General features: G+C 39.2%; 1 long non-coding RNA gene across 1 annotated transcript in view; it reads left to right on the plus strand.

Annotated features, from left to right (window-relative positions):
• Positions 1 to 218: 218 nt before the first annotated feature.
• Positions 219 to 18587, plus strand: part of LOC134808562 (uncharacterized) — a 31564-nt gene continuing 13195 nt past the window's right edge. The window contains exons 1-2 of the long non-coding RNA XR_010151815.1: positions 219 to 498; positions 10113 to 10208. This is a non-coding gene — a long non-coding RNA (uncharacterized LOC134808562). The remainder of the gene's footprint in view (positions 499 to 10112; positions 10209 to 18587) is intronic.

Consider the following 18587-nt stretch of genomic DNA (forward strand, 5'->3'; position numbering starts at 1 on the left):
AGTGGGTCATTTTCTTTTCTATAATACATTGTCAGCAATGCTGTATGCCATTAATGAATTTGAAAATGTGATGTTTTAATATCTGTGCCATATTCCGTGCATAAATTTGCCATAATTTACAATATAGTTTCACATTTGACCACTGAATATTTACAGTGTTGCCAGTTGGTATGGTTTGGATGTGTGTCCCTGCCCAAATCTCATATTGAAATATAATCCCTGGTGGGAGGTGATCGGATCAGGGGGGTGGATTTCTCACAAATGCTTTAGCACCATCCTCTTGGTGGTGTTCTCATGATAGTTGAGTGAATTCTCACTCGATCTGGTCTTTTGAAAGTGTGTGGCATCTCCCCCCTCGCTCTCTCTCTTGCTCCTGCTCCAGCCATGTGACCTGCGTGCTCCCTGCCTTCACCTTCCGCCATGATTGGAAGCTTTCTGAGGCTGCCTTAGAAGCCAAGTAGATGCCAACATCAAGCCTCTAATACAGCCTGCAGAACCGTGAGCCAATGAGAGCCTTTTTCTTTATAAATTACCCCGTGTCAGGTTTTTCTTTATGGGAATGGGAGAACAGAATAATATACCAATGTTTCACTGTTAGCATTAATACTATGATGAACACCCTTATACAGATATCTTCGTATACATGTTTGATTATTTTCTTAAGATAATTACTAGAAATGGGACGGGCACGGTGGCTCACGCTTGTAATCCCAGCACTTTGAGAGGCCGAGGCAGGCAGATCACCTGATGTCAGGAGTTTGAGACCAGCCTGGCCAACATGGTGAAACCCCGTCTCTACTAAAAATACAAAAATTAGCCTGGCGTGGTGGCAGGGGGCTGTAATCCCAGGTACTGGGGAGGCTGAAGCAGGAGAATCGCTTGAACCTGGGAGGCAGAGGTTGCAGCGAGCTGAGATTGCGCCATTGTACTCTAGCCTGGGGGACAAGAGCGAGACTTTGTCTTAAAATAATAATAATAATAATAATAATAATAATAATAATAATAATAATTACTAGAAATGGAATTAATGGGTTAATGCCTGAATATTTGTAAAACTCTCAGTAGAAATTGTCTGTCAAACCGACCTCCAGAAAGATGATAGCACTTTCTACTCCCATGATTGGTATATAAGGCTGCCAGTTTCCAGTAGTTCATCAACTCTAAGCATGCTCTTTAAAAAGAAATTTTGTCTATTTGATAAGCAACAATGGACTTTCAGCTTCATTGTAATTTATTTGATTAGTAAGATTGATTTTGTCTTCTATATTTAAATAGCGATTAAATTTAAAGTGATTTAAGTAGTTCCTTTTAAGGATTGTTCATGTTCTTTGCTATTTTGTTAAATTCCCATTTGTATTTTCTTGTTAATTTGTAAGCGTGCTTCATAATGTAAAGGAATAAATTCTTTGTTATATATATATATATATATATACACATTTTTAGTCTGCCACTTTTCTCTCGATCTATTTTTCATTACCACTAGCATGCAGAAGGTTTTACAAAAGTCATTTGGTTAAAACTGTACATCTTTTATTTTGCAATTATTTTTCTATTAAATTTATGCTTAGAAAATTCTTTCCAACTATAAAATTGGTTATCTAATTATCTACTTAGTTATCTAATATTCAGCTGTATTTTATTTTAATCTTTAACAGCATTTAAAGACTTTTTGCCTATTATGCCTTTTATATATAGTATGAGGTATGGATCTAACTTAATATTTTACCATATAGTTAACTAATTGTCTCACACTGTTCACTGGATGTCTTCCTCCTCAATTACCTGATATCAAAAGTATATTAATTCATATATTGTTACTGTTAAATCTAAAATGCTTAGATAAGTTTAACAGAGTTTGAACAAAGACCAATTTAAGAATTGGGCAGCTCTGAGAACCAGAACAGGTACTAAGAGCTCCAGTCTGTCATGTTGTCAGGAAGCGTTTATGGGCAGAAAACAGAATTGAAGTTCCGAGACAAAGCTCGGTATCTTGTCCTATTTGGATCAGTTGATCATCTATTTTTTTTCTTTTTTTGAGGCTGGTCTTGAACTCCTAGACTCAAGCAATCCTCCTGCCTTGGCCTCCCAAAGTACTGTGATTACCGGCATGAATAACCATGCCCAGTCAGCCACCTGTGATTGACTGAAGCTCAGCTGATGTGCTTGGCTGAGACTCAGTTATGTGGTATAAGAGTATATTCCTAGTTAGGCTTTCAGCTAGTTCACTTAGGTGGCAGTTTGTTACGTAAGAACTCGGTTATGGAGGTATCTTCAGGCCAAATTTAGTTTAGTGTGACGTTGCTGTACTTTTATAATGACTGGAGTTTTATAAATTAATTTTGAATGATATGTATACAAAATGGACAAGATGTTGATCCTTATGGAAGCTGGGCGATGGGTACATGGGAGTTTATCATACTACTCTCTTACCTTCCTTCTTCCTTGAAAATTTCTCGAATAAAATGATTTTACTATTCTAATTAAAAGAAGTCTTTACACTTGAACTCTTATTTCTTCCTCAAGTTCAGTGTGTAGTCAGTTATTACCAAATCCTGACTGCTGTTGCACATCATCGCTGTCACTGATTTAGCTCAGGCAGCTCTGTCTTCCCTGGACCTCTTGTCTGCGGGGTCCCTGTTCCAGCTATCCTCACACTGCCTACCTCAGCATGCCTTTCTGTTTGCACTGGGCTCCTTTCTAGGCAAGCTGCATCATGCACCATAAATTCTGGGCTTTACACACTAATTGCCCTTCCCTGAACGTGCTCTGCTGCATCTCACCTGAGTTCATTTGCATCTGGCTTTCTGCCTGGAAAGCACTCACCTTCCTTGTCCGTCTGGCAAACTCGTGTGGTCCCTTTGGTACTCAAATGGAGCACCAGCCTAAGAAAGCCTTCTTTGGACCTCCCTGGCAACTCCAGCCATGAGCACAGTTCTCTCCTTGGGGCTTCCATCATTGAACACACCCTAGCGTATTTGTTTATGTATCTCATATAAAAGGGAACCAATTCTTGTTTATTTGTATAACCTCAGTGCCTAGCAAAGGGTCAATGAATGGTTGATGCATAAATTAAAAGGAAAGGAAAATCTACCTTCTAAACCCACCTGAAAGAAACAATGATTCTAAATTAGAATTTAATTATGGCACTCTTTCTGTCTCTCATTTCTGAAGTATGGTTGTACCTCTAGGTTCTGTCCTAATGAGTCACAGATTTACCATGAAATGAATGGAGCCGGAGTCTCAGGGCTCCTCATCGCATACCCTCCTTCCCAGGCTGTGGGAGGAGGCCTGGTGATATGTTCACATGGTTACCTGATACTGCAATATTTGCAAGATACTTATCTCTTCCCTTCCACTTCTTTTCTTGTCAGAGAGTGGTGAAGTGAGCAAAAACACCTTTGGGATCCAGCTAAAGAAGGTTGAGCTGAGAATGTAGTCATATGAATTTAGTCAGTTCCATTTATATGGTTTACAGCCATTTCTGTGAATGGAGTTATTGTCAGCTGACCTGGTGTGGAGGAATCAGCACCACAGAGTGGAAGGCTACCTTTTCCCTTCTCTCTACTGGGTCAACTGACATCATGACACAAAGATGCAGGGCCAAAAGTCCTATGGTGATGTGAATGTGTCCCATGGCACCTGGTTCTGTAAGTATGTGACTACCAGAGAAGAAGCATGGCTTGTAATTTACAATGCTAAATTGCCTGTCTCTGGAAAACCCTCCCAGTCATCAGATGTGTACAATTTGACTACTCAAGACAGATAGTCTTGCCTATCAGGGATACTTAAAGTACAATGTATACAATTATATTTTAAAAATTTTGATGGGAACTGAGACAAAGATTGTTTCTCAGAATACCTGTATTTGCAGAAATATATACACAACCACCCGTGAGTGTCTCTGTGGGTGAAGTTGCAGATTTTGCCTGAGCTAGGCATTACTAAGAACAATCATGAAGTTGAAGGAAATGTTTGTAAATTATCAATAGCTAAACAAATTTCGATCAACCATGCTATAAAACTGAATTATCTTTCTATCAATAGAAAATACTATTATGAAATTCTTGTCCCGTGAAGAGGTTCCAGGAGTGTGTAGCCAAAAATATAGGAAAAAACTATTGTAAGTGATGTCAGGAAGTTTATCCTAAAAATATCATGCAATCTTTAAAAATCTTATGGTATAGATTGTACTTATCAACTGTTTGAAGATGTATAACTTGTTTCAATTTTAAGTAATTACTCACATGTGTACTTCATGTTGTATTTGCATGCATTCTTTTCTCCATTTATTTTAATTTTTTTTATTATTTATTATTTTTTGAGACAGAGTCTCCCTCTGTCGCCCAGGCTGGAGTGCAGTGGCATGATCTCAGCTCACTGCAACCTCCACCTCCTTGGTTCAAGCGATTCTCCTGCCTCAGCCTCTCGAGTAGCTGGGATTATAGGCATGTGCCACAATGCCTGGCAAATTTTTGTATTTTTAGTGGAGGCAGGATATCACCATGTTGGTCAGGCTGGCCTCAAACTCCTGACCTCAGGTGGTCCACCTGCCTCAGCCTCCCAAAGTGCTGGGATTACAGGCTTGAGCCACCATGCCTGGCCTGCAGGCATTCTTTTCTTAAAGATGCCTTCCCAAATTTTAAAAGCTCCAGGCCCCATGAGCTCTGGATCCTCCTCTAGTCCTTCCCCTCTGAGTCCTCAACAATTTGTGCCTTTCCCATTGTAACACCTTCTTGATGATTCTGAGGCCTGTTTTCCTTTTCCAGACCTTTGGTTTTGAGCTTGTGTGTGCTAGTTGGATGTTGTCTCCTGGTCATCCTCTCAGTTCCCTGCCCCATTAGAGCTTCTGGCTTCCCAGTTTGCCTCTTTGATATCATCACTCCCCTCTCTCTCCTCAACTTCTTTGACTGCATGGCTCACATCTAATCCATCATATCCTCTCAGATATTCTCCTCAGGGTTTCTTCCATTTCACACACCTTTACATTCTTGCTGTCACCGCTGAAGCAGAAATCTCTATTGAGCCATGTGTAGGCTACCGTAGCAGCCTGCTGAACTGGATCTCTGCCCCACCCTCCTTTAAATAGTTCATTTGATTGGATTTTCCTTTATTCTGATGCACTAAACTATTAGGATTGAATAAAATCCATTTCCCCCATCCATTCAAATCTGCTCTATGATGCTAATTCTTCCACAGCCCTTGGTTTAAATCTTAAGCAGACCCCACAGCCTGTCCTTGTATTCTTAGATGATTAAAAAAAAAATCTTCTGATCACAAAAGTGTTAGTTTTGTGGTTAATACACAGGCCACTATAATAATTGTAATAATCAGGGTTCTCTAGAGAAACAGAAAAAACAGGAAGACACACACACACACACACACACACACACACACAGAGATTTATTAGGTTGGTGCAAAAATAATTGTGTTTCTTGCCATTACTTTCAATGGCAAAAACTGCAATTTTACTTTTGCACCAACCTAATATTTTAAGGAATCAACTCGCACAATTGTGGAGGCTGGCAAGCCTGAAATTCACAGGGCAGGCCAGCAGGCCTGAGACCCAGAGCCCACAGGCAGTCTGGAGGCAGAATTCCCTGTTTTTGGGAGACCTCAGCCTTTTTCTCCTAAGGCCTTCAATGGAGTGAATGAGGCCACCCCATATTATGGAGGGTAATCTGGTTTACTTAAAGTTTACTGATTTAAATGTTAATCTCGTCCAAAATATACCTTCATAGCCACATTTAGACTGGTGTCTGACCAAGGTGCCTAGCCAAGTTGACAGATAAAATTCACCGCCACGATCACTAAAACTTTGATCCTCAGGCAAAGCTAATTCCCCCCGTCTCCCACTGCATGGTGTCTACTTGCATTAGGAGGGGGCTGAGTTACTACACCTTCTCCCCTGCTCACCAGGCTGCCTGTGATTCAGTGGGAGGGATGGGGGATTAGGGACAGAAATGCTTACTCAATTAGCACTTTCAGACTTGGCAGGTGGTTAAAACTGGCATCACAGCATGGTTCCCTCCTCAGCTCCTGGGCACCCAAGGCTTCCGATAGCTCCCCCTCCACTGGGGGCAGCTCTCCTGGGTGGGAGGAAGAAGACCCAGGCAGATGTCTCTCCATGTGGCCCACGTCTAGCCACAGGCAAGACACATATACATTTTTGCCCTGACAACCTCACATCTCAACCCCATTATAAAGGCTGACAGCTTTCTCCTAAAAATAATCTTCTCTATGTCTGACCTGTTAGCACCTCAGCAGGGGTGAGGCATGAGGAGTCACAGCCAAATTTTTGGTGAATTTCTTTGTAAGTCATACAAGATGCTCTCACCCCGCACTTTGGTTTATGGCATCTGTTATCAGACCTCAGCTGAAACACAGACTATCATTCCTTGTTATGTTTTTAGAGGGTTCTAAGTAATATTTGGCTCGCTTCACTCTCCTGCTCAAAGTCCTTCAAAAGCTCCCCACTGCCAGCAGAGTTCCATCTGAGTTCCCGTCCCTGATCTGAAATGTCCAGACATCCTCTTCCTCGACTCCCCTCAAACACCACTCACTCTGCTATTGTTCTTCCACTCCACCAATGAAAAGCCTTCTCTTTAAGATCCCTCTTCCTCTGTGTCCCAGAACACCCTCAATGGAAGCAATTTTTTTCCTATCTTCCTTCAGAGCATATATTCTCATTACCAGTCATTTGGCAGAGTGCCAGGGTGAGAGGGAGGGCCTGGGGTTCAGGGGACCTGGTGCTGCCCCGCCTGGGTATGTGACTTTGAGCAACAACTTGCTGTCTCTGAACTTCCACTTCTCTCATCTTTATAATGACGGAAATGAGGCTATCAGAATAATGTCACGTAGTCATTGTGAAGATTAAACAAGCAGACATGTAAACTTTGCTGCACACTGCCTGGCCTTGTGTGGATATGTGTATGGCTGCTTTCTTGGGTCTCTCTCTCTCTGATGAAGAGTCTGCGTGTGGGAAGGTGAGGGGGAGACCCGCCCTGTGGCTGAGAGTTCCGCCTACTCCCTCCCTCCTATAGCCCGATGGCAACGCTTGTACACACTCAAATGAGGAAAAAACACACACAGCTGAGCAACTGCGGTAACCTGGCCTATTTCATCAACACCTTGGGTAACCTGCTAACCCTTCTGGGAATTATCTTTCTTTGTGAGTGGGCCTCTTTCTGAGAAATGTTCTGTGATATGTGGTCAGAGGTCCCTGAGGCAGGGGGCAGCTGTGCGCAGGGCCCCACTGCACCTTGGCAAGGGGAAGGCTAAGTGGTACCTACTTGTAGGTTTTCAAAAATAAGTCAGTTTCTTTCTATTCTTCCTTTCACTCATAGCGTTTGGTGAAGAAAATGTTGAAATCTAATTATATCGTAATCTCCTTAAGGACTCAGTATATGGCATACCCCAGGCAGCCAACCATAGACTGGATGGTCACGCAGCCTCCAGTGACGTCCCCCAGTGTCATGTTTGCCCTGCTTACATGGTCACTGGACATTGCTGTTTGACCCAAGAATAGAGCCACATGGCTCATGGTGCCTTACATAATCCCTCTCCCCAGGCAACTAATATCCAATACATCTCCATGTTCTGTTACTTTTACCTCGTGAATATTTCTCAAGTTTGTCTGCTTCTCTCTCTGTTGATTGACTTTTCAAGCCACCACCATCATCTCTCACCTGGGCTCCTGCAATCGCCTTTTAAGTGTCTCCTTGTAGACATTCCTGACCCATCCATCTGTTTGCCAAACTATAGCTGGGATAGTCTTCTAAAAATAAATCTGGTCACCACGGAAAATGCTATGGAGGTTCCTCAAAAAATTAAATGTGGAGTTTCCCTATGATTCAGCCATTCCAATTCTGGGTAGATACCCCAGATAAATGAAGAAAGGACTCAAACAGGTATTTGTACACTCATGGTCATAGCAGCATGATTTACAATTGATAAAAAGTGGAAGCAACCCAAGCGTTCATTGATGGATGATAGACAAAATGTGATACACACAGACACACACACACACACACACACACAAATATTATTCAGTCATAAAATGGAAATTCTGACAACATGGATGAACCTTGAAGACATTACACTAAGTTAAATAAGCCAATCACAAAAGAAAAATAGGATTCTACTTCTATGAGGTACTTACTAGTCAAATTCTTAGAGACAGAAAGTAGAATGATGGTTGCCGGGGGTTGAGGGGGGAGAAAATTGAGAGCAATTGTTTAATAAGTAAGGACTTTCAGTGTGAGAGGAAGATAAAAAGCTCGAGAGATGGATGGTAGTGGTGGTTGCAGAAAAATGTGAATGTACTGAATGTCACTGAACCGAATGCTTAAAAATGGTAAATTTAATGCTCTGTATATTTTACCAAAAAAAAAACCCCACAAAGATCTGATCATGTTACTGAAAATACTGTCAAAAAATTGCCTACTCTTCTTAGGATGAAATATGGACCGTTAGCTGAGTCAGCTAGCCCTTGTGCGATTGGACCTCTGCCCAGTCCTCCCACATCCTCTGGTATCATCTTGCCCCTCCATCTCGGGGCTCCAGCCCATTGCCTTTTTTTGGTTTCCGAGGAATCTTGCCTACAGTCTTCCCTCTGCTTGGGATGTTCTTTACCTAGACACAGTGACTTGATAAACATGGTAATGTGCTGCTGTACACAACTATGATCACGAAACTGTTCATCACGTAACTTCCTTTCCTTGAAAAGTTTGATCTGTCAAGCTTTTGTGTGGAGGACATTATTGTGTCTCTCTTCTACAGAAGAATAAATCTCAGAGTTCGACTTCTATCACATGAAATCACTGGCACTTTAATTTTATGTTTCTGCTGCTTCAGTAAGTACATTTTCAAGAAATAAATTTTATGTTTATCTAAATATCTAACACTAAAATATAACACTGAATATTTCAGCAAAAAAGGTGAAAACAGCTGATTATTGATCAGGAAAATGTGAGTTAATCAGTGTTTTATGTTATGGATAGTTAATGACATAAAAGAACTGCTCCAAATTTTGGTTTTTGGACATTTATGTAGGTATATAGATGTGATCTATAAGTCTGTAAGTGTGATTTTTATAGATCTATAAATATAACCTATACAAATTTTTAAAATTGCTTTACAGTAAAATTGACTTTTTTAATGGATATAGAGTTCTATGAGTTTTAATATATCTATAGATGGGTGTAGTCACTACCACAATAGAATAGAGAACAGTTTTATCACTCCCCAAAATCTCACACTTCCCTTTTGTAGCTACATCCTCCCCCAACCCCTAACACCTGGCAACCACTGATCTGTTTCCTATCACCGTACTTTTGACTATTCTAAGATGTTATATCAGTGGAATCAAAATCAAACAGTACGTAATCTTTTAAGACTGCCTTTGTTTACTCAGCGTAATGAAATACTTAACTAGGTTGTTCCATTTATCAATAGCCCTTTTCTCTGAAGGACATTTGAGTTCTTTCCAAGTTTGCAATTATGAATAGGGCCACAATAAACATCCATGTACAGGAGTGTGTGGAAATATAAGTTTCGTTTCTCTAGGGTAAGTCCCCATGAGTGAAATGGCTGGGTCATGAAGTCAGTGCATGTGTGGCTTTATAAGAAACTGCTATTTTTCTTCAGAGTGGTTGTACCATCTTGCATTCCCACCAGCAATATATGAGAGTTCATGTTCTGCACCCTCAGTAGCACTTGATATTGTCAGATTAAAAAAAAAATTTAGACATTTTAATAGGCATGATGTGATAGCCGATCATGGTTTTAATCTACATTATCCTACTGGTAAATGATGCTGAGCATTTTCTCATGTGCTTATTTATCATCCTTATCTCCCCTTGGATAAAGTGTCTGCTTAATTCTTTCATCTATGTTTTAAACTGTGTTGTTTTCTTGATATGGTTTAGCTGTGTTCCCACCCAGATCTCATCTTGAATTGTAATCCCCGTAATCCCCATGTGTCAAGGAAGAGACCCTGTGGGAGGTGATTAGGTCATGGGGGTGGTTTCCCCCATGTTGTTCTCATGATCCTGAGTGAATTCTCATGAGATCTGCTTGTTTTATAAATGGTAATTTTTCCTGTGTTCTCCCAGGCTTGCCCTCTCTCACCTGCTGCCATGTAAGATGTGCCTGCTTCACCTTCTGCCATGATTGTCTGTTTCCTGAGGCCTCCCCAGGCATGTGGAACTGTGAGTTCTAAATTACCCTTTATAAATTACCCAGTCTCGGGTAGTATCTTTATAGCAGTGTGAGAACAGACTAATACACTTAGTATTGAGTTTTTAGAGTTTTTCTTTTTTAATATATTCTGAATATGAGCTCTTTGTTGGATGTGTGGTTTGGAAATATTTTCTTCCATTGTATAGGTAATCTTTTCATTCTTTTTTTTTTTTTTTTTTTTTTGACGGAGTCTCACTCTGTCACCCAGGCTGAAGTGCACTGGCGCGATCTTGGCTCACTGCAAGCTTTACCTCCTGGGTTCACGCCATTCTCCTGCCTCAGCCTCTGGAGTAGCTGGGACTACAGGCAGCCACCACCACGCCTGGCTAATTTTTTTGTATTTTAAGTAGAGACGGGGTTTCACCGTGTTAGCCAGGATGGTCTCGATCTCCTGACCTCGTGGTCCCCCCGCCTCGGCCTCCCAAAGTGCTGGATTACAGGCGTGAGCCACCACTCCCTGCTGGTAATCTTTTCATCCTTTTAATGGCATCTTAGAGAAAAAAATGTTTACCTTTGATAAAATCCAATCTGTTAATTATTTCTCTTCTATAGACTGTGCTTTTGGTATCATGTTTAAGAACTCTTTGCCTAACATCAGATCATGAAGCTTTCTCCTATGTTTTCTTCTAAATGTTTTGTTTTATATTTAGATTATAAACCACTTTCAATTCATTTTCGTTTAAGGTTTAAGGTTTTGGCAGAGGTTCAGTTTTTTGCCTAGGAATGTTTGATGATTTCAACATCGTTTGTTGGAAACACTATCCTTGATCCATTGAATTGCGTTTGCACATTCCTTAAAAATCTATTGGACATGTTTATATGGATCTGTTTCTGTACTGTTTATTATTTTCCATTGATGTATCAGTCTGTACTGTAGACACAAACATGTCACTATAGATTTATAGTTACTGTAGATTTATAGTAATTCTTGAAATAACATAGTGTGAGTTCTCCAATTCTGCTCTTTATTTTCAACATTGTTTTGGCTACTCTCCTTCCTTCTTTTGCCTTTCTGTGTAAATTATAGAATCAGCATATCTGTGTCTACAAAAATTTCTATTGGAACTCTGAGTGCAATTGCAATAAAACTGGAGGTTAATTTTTTAAATGACATTTCTACTATACTAAATCTTCCTATCTAGCAACACAGCATGTCTCTTCCTTTATTTATATCTTTGATTTCTTTCAGTTGGGTTTTATAGTTTTCCTGTAAGGATTCTGCACATCTTGTTATATTTACACAAAATATCAACATATTTTTATATTTTGTGCTGTTGTAAATGTTTTATTTTAAATTTCAGTTTCTAATTGTTCAGTGATAGTATACAGAAATACAATGAATTTTGTATGTTGATCTTACATCTTGCAAACTTCCTGAAATTTCTTATTAATTTAAGAAATTTTGGGTTCATTTCTCTTTCTTGCTTAATTGCACTAAGATTTCCAGTATGAGGTTAAATAGAAGTAGTAACAGTTGACATCCTTGCCTTGTTCCTCATCTTAGGGAGAAGCATTAAGACTTTCACTATTAAGTATGTTGTTAGCTGACATGCTCTTTACCAGGTTAAGGAAGTGCTGTTCTATTCCTAGTTTTTTGAGTAAAAAAAATTTGCGAACAGATGTTGAAGTTTGTAATTTTCCTTTTCTTTCTCTGCATCAATTGATATGATCATGTGTTTTATCTCCTATAGTCTCTTAATATGGTGAATAACATTAACTGATGTTTGAATATTGAACTATTAATACAATTGTAGTCACAGGACAAAGTCTATTTAGTTATGGTGTATTAGTATTTGTTATATATTTAATCATGTGTATTATGTATTTAATTTGATATTTTATTGAAGATGTTTGCGTTTATATTCATCAGGAATATTTGTCTGAAATTTTCTTATATTGCCTTTATTTGGTTTGGGTATCCAGGTATTGCTGACATTATAAAATGGATGGGGAGGAATGTTCTCATTTCTTCTCTTTTCTGGAGGTGATTATGTAGAATTGATGTCAATTCTTCAAATATTTGATAGAATTTAGCTGCAAAAGCACACAGGCCTGGAGATTTCTTCTTTGGAAAGCTTTTTATCTAAGAATTCACTTCATCTAATAGATTTGGGATAATTCAGTTTATTTGTTGCCTGTTGGGTGAGTTTTGGTAGTTTGTGGCTTTCAAAGAATCCATGCGTTTTATCTGAGTTATTGAATTTATGTGCATAGAGTTGTTTGTACTATACTCTTGTTATCCTTTTTAACGTATATGGAGTCTGCAGTGATAATCTCTTGTGTTTTCTCTCATTTTCTGTTTGTCAGTCTGGTTTGAGGTTTATCAGTCTTATTAATCTTTTCGAGAATTAGCTTTTGGTTTCATTAAATTTTTTTTATTGATTTTGCATTTTTTATTACATTGATTACTGTTTTTATTTTTCTTATTTCCATTTGCTTTTAGCTTATTTTGTTATTTTTTTAGTTTATCAACTTAGAACATTTCTTTTTTAAAAAAATTAGCAGTTAATTCTATAAATTTTTCTCCAAGCATTGTTTTGTTTGAATCTCACAAATTTTAATATTTTGTATTTTTATTTCATTCAGTTCAAAATATTTTCTAATTTCCCTGGAGTCTTCTTTTTGGCCCATAGATTATTTAAGCATATTATTTAATTTCCAAGTGTTTGAACATTTTTCAGTTATATTTCTTTTAGTAATTTCTAGTTTAATTCTATCGTGTTCAATAGTCAAACGGTCAAATTCTTTTGTTAACATTTGTCTTATGACACAATAATAGTCCACCTTGGGAAATGTTTCATGTGTACTTGAAAACACTGTGTATTATGCTGTTGTTGGGTGGGATGTTCTATAAATTTTAGTTAGATGCAGTTAGTTTATGACAATGTTCAGTTCTCTGTATTCATGATGATTTTCACTATTTGTTTGACTTATGTCTGAAGAAGGAGTGTTGAAGTCTTCCATTTTAACTGTGGATTCATTCTTTTCCTTCAGGTCTATTGGTTTTTGCTTCACTTAGCTTGAGGCTTTGTTGTTAAGTGCATATACATTTAGGATTATTAGGAGTTCTTGATGAATTGACTCTTTTACCATTATGTTATGTTCTGTTTACCCCTGGTAATTTTCCTTGTTCTGAAATCTGCTTCATCTGATATTAATGTAGACACTCCAGTTTTCTTTTGATTAATGTACACATTGTATATCTTAGTCCTTCCTTTCACTTTTAACCCACCTATATAAAAAGGGTTTCTTAAAGGGAGTACCTGTATATATTTGGGTTTATTTTTAATCATTCTGACATTTTAAATCTATTATTTGTTATGTTTAGACCATCTAATTTAGGGAACATGGTTGTAATAGCTGCTTTGAAGTCTGTTAACTCTAACTTTTATGTAACCTTAGAGTTGGTGTCTGTTAATTATATTTTTTATTGTGACGAGATATTCCTGATTATTTGTATGCCAATTAATTTTGGATTATATTCTGGACATGATGAGACCCTGGGTCTTATTTAAATGCTAAAGAGAATGTTAACTTTGTAATTCTTGTTGTTGCTGTTGTTTTGGCATGCAGTCACCCTGATTACATTTGGTCTGCAAATTCTGACCTGCCTTCTCTGAGTCTGGCATAATTCCATTTTCAAAGTATTTTCACTGGTGCCGAGAACAGTCCCAGTGGCTAGTCTGTGGCCCCGTAGCTCAATTCTCAAAGCCTGTGATATGCTGATAAGGTTCAGGTTGACAAATGCACAGGTAGGAGGGGCACTCAGGAGTTCATACACAACTTTATGGCGTCACACTCTTGATCCCTCTCCTCTCTGTGATTTCACCAATGTACACTTATTCCCTGCGTCCTCTCTTCTCAGTTCTCTGGCTAGAAATCTAGAGTTCTATTTTCCCCAATATCATGCAAACTTACTGCAACTGTGCCTACGTCCAGGACCAAGTGACAGGAGGAGACAGAGGCAAAACACATATAGCAATGTGTATCCACTGAAAATTCAAACGACCACAGTTCTTTTTGATAAGGGAGAAGAGTTCCCTTTCCTCAGAGTTTTAGGTGCACGACTGCTGTCATTGCTGTCAATGCTGCTGCCAGTGCCACTGGAGTGTTGCTTGGGCATCGCTGTGGGAGACAAGAGCAAGAGAAGTCTTCTCCCTGTGGCCTTTCTGTCCACACCTGGTGTGGATTGCTGGGCTTCAGGGTGCCTTTGATTTCAGGATGGATGATACTGAAGGGAAAAAATGGTAAACTCACCACTGGTTCAGGCAGACTTCAAAGTCTGTTCTCTTTCTCCATCCACCTGTTATCATCCATGTGTTACAGTCATCAGATAGTTCTTTCTTGCATTCTATTCAAGCATTATAGGTGCGTTCAGTGAGAGAGACAGGGTGGTGTGTCTTGAATCCATCTTCTCTACAACCACAACCATAGCTTGCATTTTAAAGATTTTTTTGTAATAAGTACAAAATGAATGCCTTTTCATTGTAGATAATACAGAATATGCAGATAAGAAGAAAGTAAAAATCACCCATAATACTAACATTTCTGCATCACTTCTGTTGATTTGTGTTTTAAGCAAAATTAGATCATGTAGTGCATGTGGCTTTGTATTTTTTTTTTCTTTTCACTTAGTGGACTTATTTTCATGGTAATATAGATTCTTCTCCAAGATCACTTTTCAAAATTGCACAAAAAGGCAAACATCCCTTTATATGGATGTACCCTAATTTTTTATTTTATTTTTATTTTTTGAGACCGAGTCTCGCTTTGTTGCCCAGGTTGGAGTGCAGTGGCGCGATCTCGGCTTACTGCAGTCTCCGCCTCCTGGATTCACGCCATTCTCCTGCCTCAGCCTCTGGAGTAGCTGGGACTACAGGCGCCCGCCACCACGCCCGGCTAATTTGTTTTGTATTTTTAGTAGAGACGGGGTTTCACTGTGTTAGCCAGGATGGTCTCGATCTCCTGACCACGTGATCCACCCACCTTGGCCTCCCAAAGTACTGGGATTACAGGCGTGAGCCACCGCGCCCGGCTGGGATGTACCCTAATTTTTTAACACCAAGTTCTTGTCATTGAACATCCAAGTTGCACAGCTTTTATACTGGTTGCAACCAAGGGGTAAGTAGCTGAAGAAGTCGCAACAGGTGTTAAACTCTCTTAAATACTCTTTAGGCCCCATTCGAATTTTTAAAACAAAAATATGCTATTTTACAACCCCACCCTAACCGCAGTTAGAAAAATGTATCCCCTGGAAACAGTACTATAAAGCGCAATGGCCATGATTCTCAGAAAACTGGTTAGATAGGACCCATGCTTCAACACAGCAACTGACATCTAAGCACAGAAGTTAGATGCCTGAAAGAAAAGCAGACAGTGTTGTGTCCTTAAAAATAAATGCATTGCCATTATTTTTATGTGTCTCTGTGCCTCAGCCCCTGCCGCACACGATAAAGATGCAACTGTGTCTGTACTATAGCGATAAGACGCCATGGGGAAGTGCTTGCAGAGGCTGTGTTTTTTTTTTTTTTTAAAAAAAGCCACAAAGAACTCCTTAATTAAGTCTTCCTTTCACCCTTATTAAAATTCGGTGAAGATTACCATGGAATTTGTCCTCTATCTCACAAACAAATCATAACAATTTCATAAGACTTCCTCAGGCTGCCTGGAGTATAGCTTATTGTTTCACTAGTGTTTTATAAATAGAAAAATGTATATGAAATCCTCCAGCACACCCTTAGAAAGGACTTAGCTCAGCCTGTCTGTCATGATGACACTGTCAGAGAACTGGCTGGAAGCTGGTGACTTAAAATAATAATGCAAACTAAGGCTTAAAGAATACACACACACACACATATGTATTTAAGTGTTTGTGTGTGTGTGTGTGGATGTATGTGCTCATATGACAATAACCTCATATATGGTATTCCACTAGATGGCAACTTGAAATCATCTCCGTTATTTTAAGGCTTATAGAAAACTCCAAGAATACATTGTAGAATAAGCTGTGATATCTAAGTATAAAACAATGGGGAAAAATAAGAAACTTTATAATAAGAATTGAAGGTCTCACAAAAAATACGAAACACTCTATAACATTAATGCATGCAAAACCTGATGTTCTGGAAATAAACAGGCCTAGAGTTGAGGTTTGACTATAATACACACGATCATCATAATAACTAACATTCAAGGAGCACTTAGTTTGGACTGAACTCTTTGCTAACCACTTTCTCTTTCATGCCTTTAAGAGTTTAAGATTAGTCTATTATTTTTACAGCAAAGACACAGAGGCTTTTAGCACTATTGCATGACAAGTCCCAAATCCCACCCATGTTAAGTTCTGGGTTCTGGATTTGAACCTGGGCCTCCCTGACCTCCGGGCCTTATTTTCAACCACCTTTTGTTTTCTTAGCTTCCTTGTTCTTGGCTCAGAATTCCCCCTGCCTCTATGTTTATTTGGTCTCACATCAGTTTTGGTGTTTGGATTTCATTACAGTTATGCCTTATTTGGAGAGCATCTTTTAAGGAGTGACAATATTTTTTTAAAAAGGTAATTTAAAAAAAAATTTTCTTCCAATAGATATTGGGACAGTTTCAGCAAGTAAAACAGCTCTGCATAGGTGATAGGGCTAAAGGAAAATGTTTTCTATGACAAGTGTTTGTTATCTTTACCTCTTCTCTGCACAATGAAGAGAATCCTGCTTGGACCTCAAGCCAGGGGCCCTCTGCAGCTGCCACCTTAGATGCTGGGCCTCACAGTCTGGTGTCTGGACTCTGGCTGCAGTAACTGGAGCAATGGGGAAGTAAAGACAAAACTGGAAATGTGAGGGTGAGCGTTGCTTTGGAAAGAACAGAAATTATCTGTGGGGAAAAACAATAAAGACGGGAAGAAAGCTGCAAGAGGCCAAAAACAAGGCACTGGTGGGCTGGGGGGGGATTTGGGGGGATCATGGGAAAAGGGGTGGGGAAACCTTGGGGTCACTGAGCCAGGAGACAAAGATGGGGAGGAAGAGGCAAGGGGAAGAGAGTAGTGAGAGGCACTGCTGTGGTTATTCATTGCATCCCCTTTCAGATTCACCTGAAGATGGGAGACAAGTCTGGCCATGTGTTGATTATTTTTCATGGCTGGTCTGTGAGAGTGACTCCAGTCCAAGCCTGGGCTGCACGGGCCCCTGTTCTAAATGGTCATTCAAGCTACTTTTTAAATGTGTGTTTTCATTTGTACAGTTTTTTAGTTTCATTTGAGATTGTTATCTCTTTTATTGGATTCTAAAATCTTAGTTGTCAGCATAAATTCTCCCACAGGGAGCCCTGTAGTCTTAATGAACGGAAATTTCTGTGTAAGCAGGAGATAGAAGGCATGGGTGAGATTAATACTATAGGGATCATGCTTTATGTTTTACATGCTTTTCTTGAAAGTAGAGTGGTTGCCTAAAATGATTTCTAGAACATTGCTGGTATACAGTATATTTAAAATTAATAAAAGTAAGTAAACAGCTGTACTGAAATGGAATAATTATCACATGCAACAGAATTGGCAAACTCCCTAATATATTTTATGCTAATTGTTGATCAGCTACTATGTACCAGGCATCAGGCTTCATGCCTACAATTCAATGATCAATTTATGAAACAGTTTCTGCTCTTAGGCTCACAGTCTGGTGGTGTAACAACCAGCATGCAGCTCGGCTTACTTGCTCCTAAAATAACTGTGCACAGCACAGTTTATCCTGCTCTATGATGAGGGTTCCACTCCTAATAAACTCCACAACTGTGACATTTATAACAAAAGTTTTGGTAAAGAACAAGGGTTGGGATGCAGTTGCAGACTTGCAAATACAAATGACTTTTCCCAAAGGAATTTCAGTATGAAAAGAGGTCTTGCAGCCATAACTCCAGCATTACAAACCTAAGCACCATCAAGCAAATCCAACCTTTGCAAATTTGCCATCAAGAAAATAAACCCTAAGGGCCTGAAAGAAGGCCCATCGCAATCTGGTCCTTTCTTACCATTGAAACAATGCCTTGTTTCTTACCATTCCTGTCAGACACCTCACCCTCCAGATGACTGAAGCATCTCATTCCTTGCGTAACTGATTGCATTATGACTTCACCTCCCCTAGAAGTGAACTGCGTAAGGACAAAGTGTTTAATGTATATGTTTACTGCTATAATCTTACCACTCAGAACAGCACCAAGTGCATAGTAAACATTCAATGAATATGTAATAAATAGTCAATAAATCAATGAATTCAAGTCTCAGTTTAAATATTACCTCCTTGATGAAGCTACTTGTGGCCACCCCTGAGCAAGAAAGTTGTTCCTTACTTTGTTTTCCCATTGCC

Source organism: Pan troglodytes, chromosome 16 (assembly GCF_028858775.2).
Source record: "Pan troglodytes isolate AG18354 chromosome 16, NHGRI_mPanTro3-v2.0_pri, whole genome shotgun sequence".
Taxonomy (NCBI): Eukaryota; Metazoa; Chordata; class Mammalia; order Primates; family Hominidae; genus Pan; species Pan troglodytes.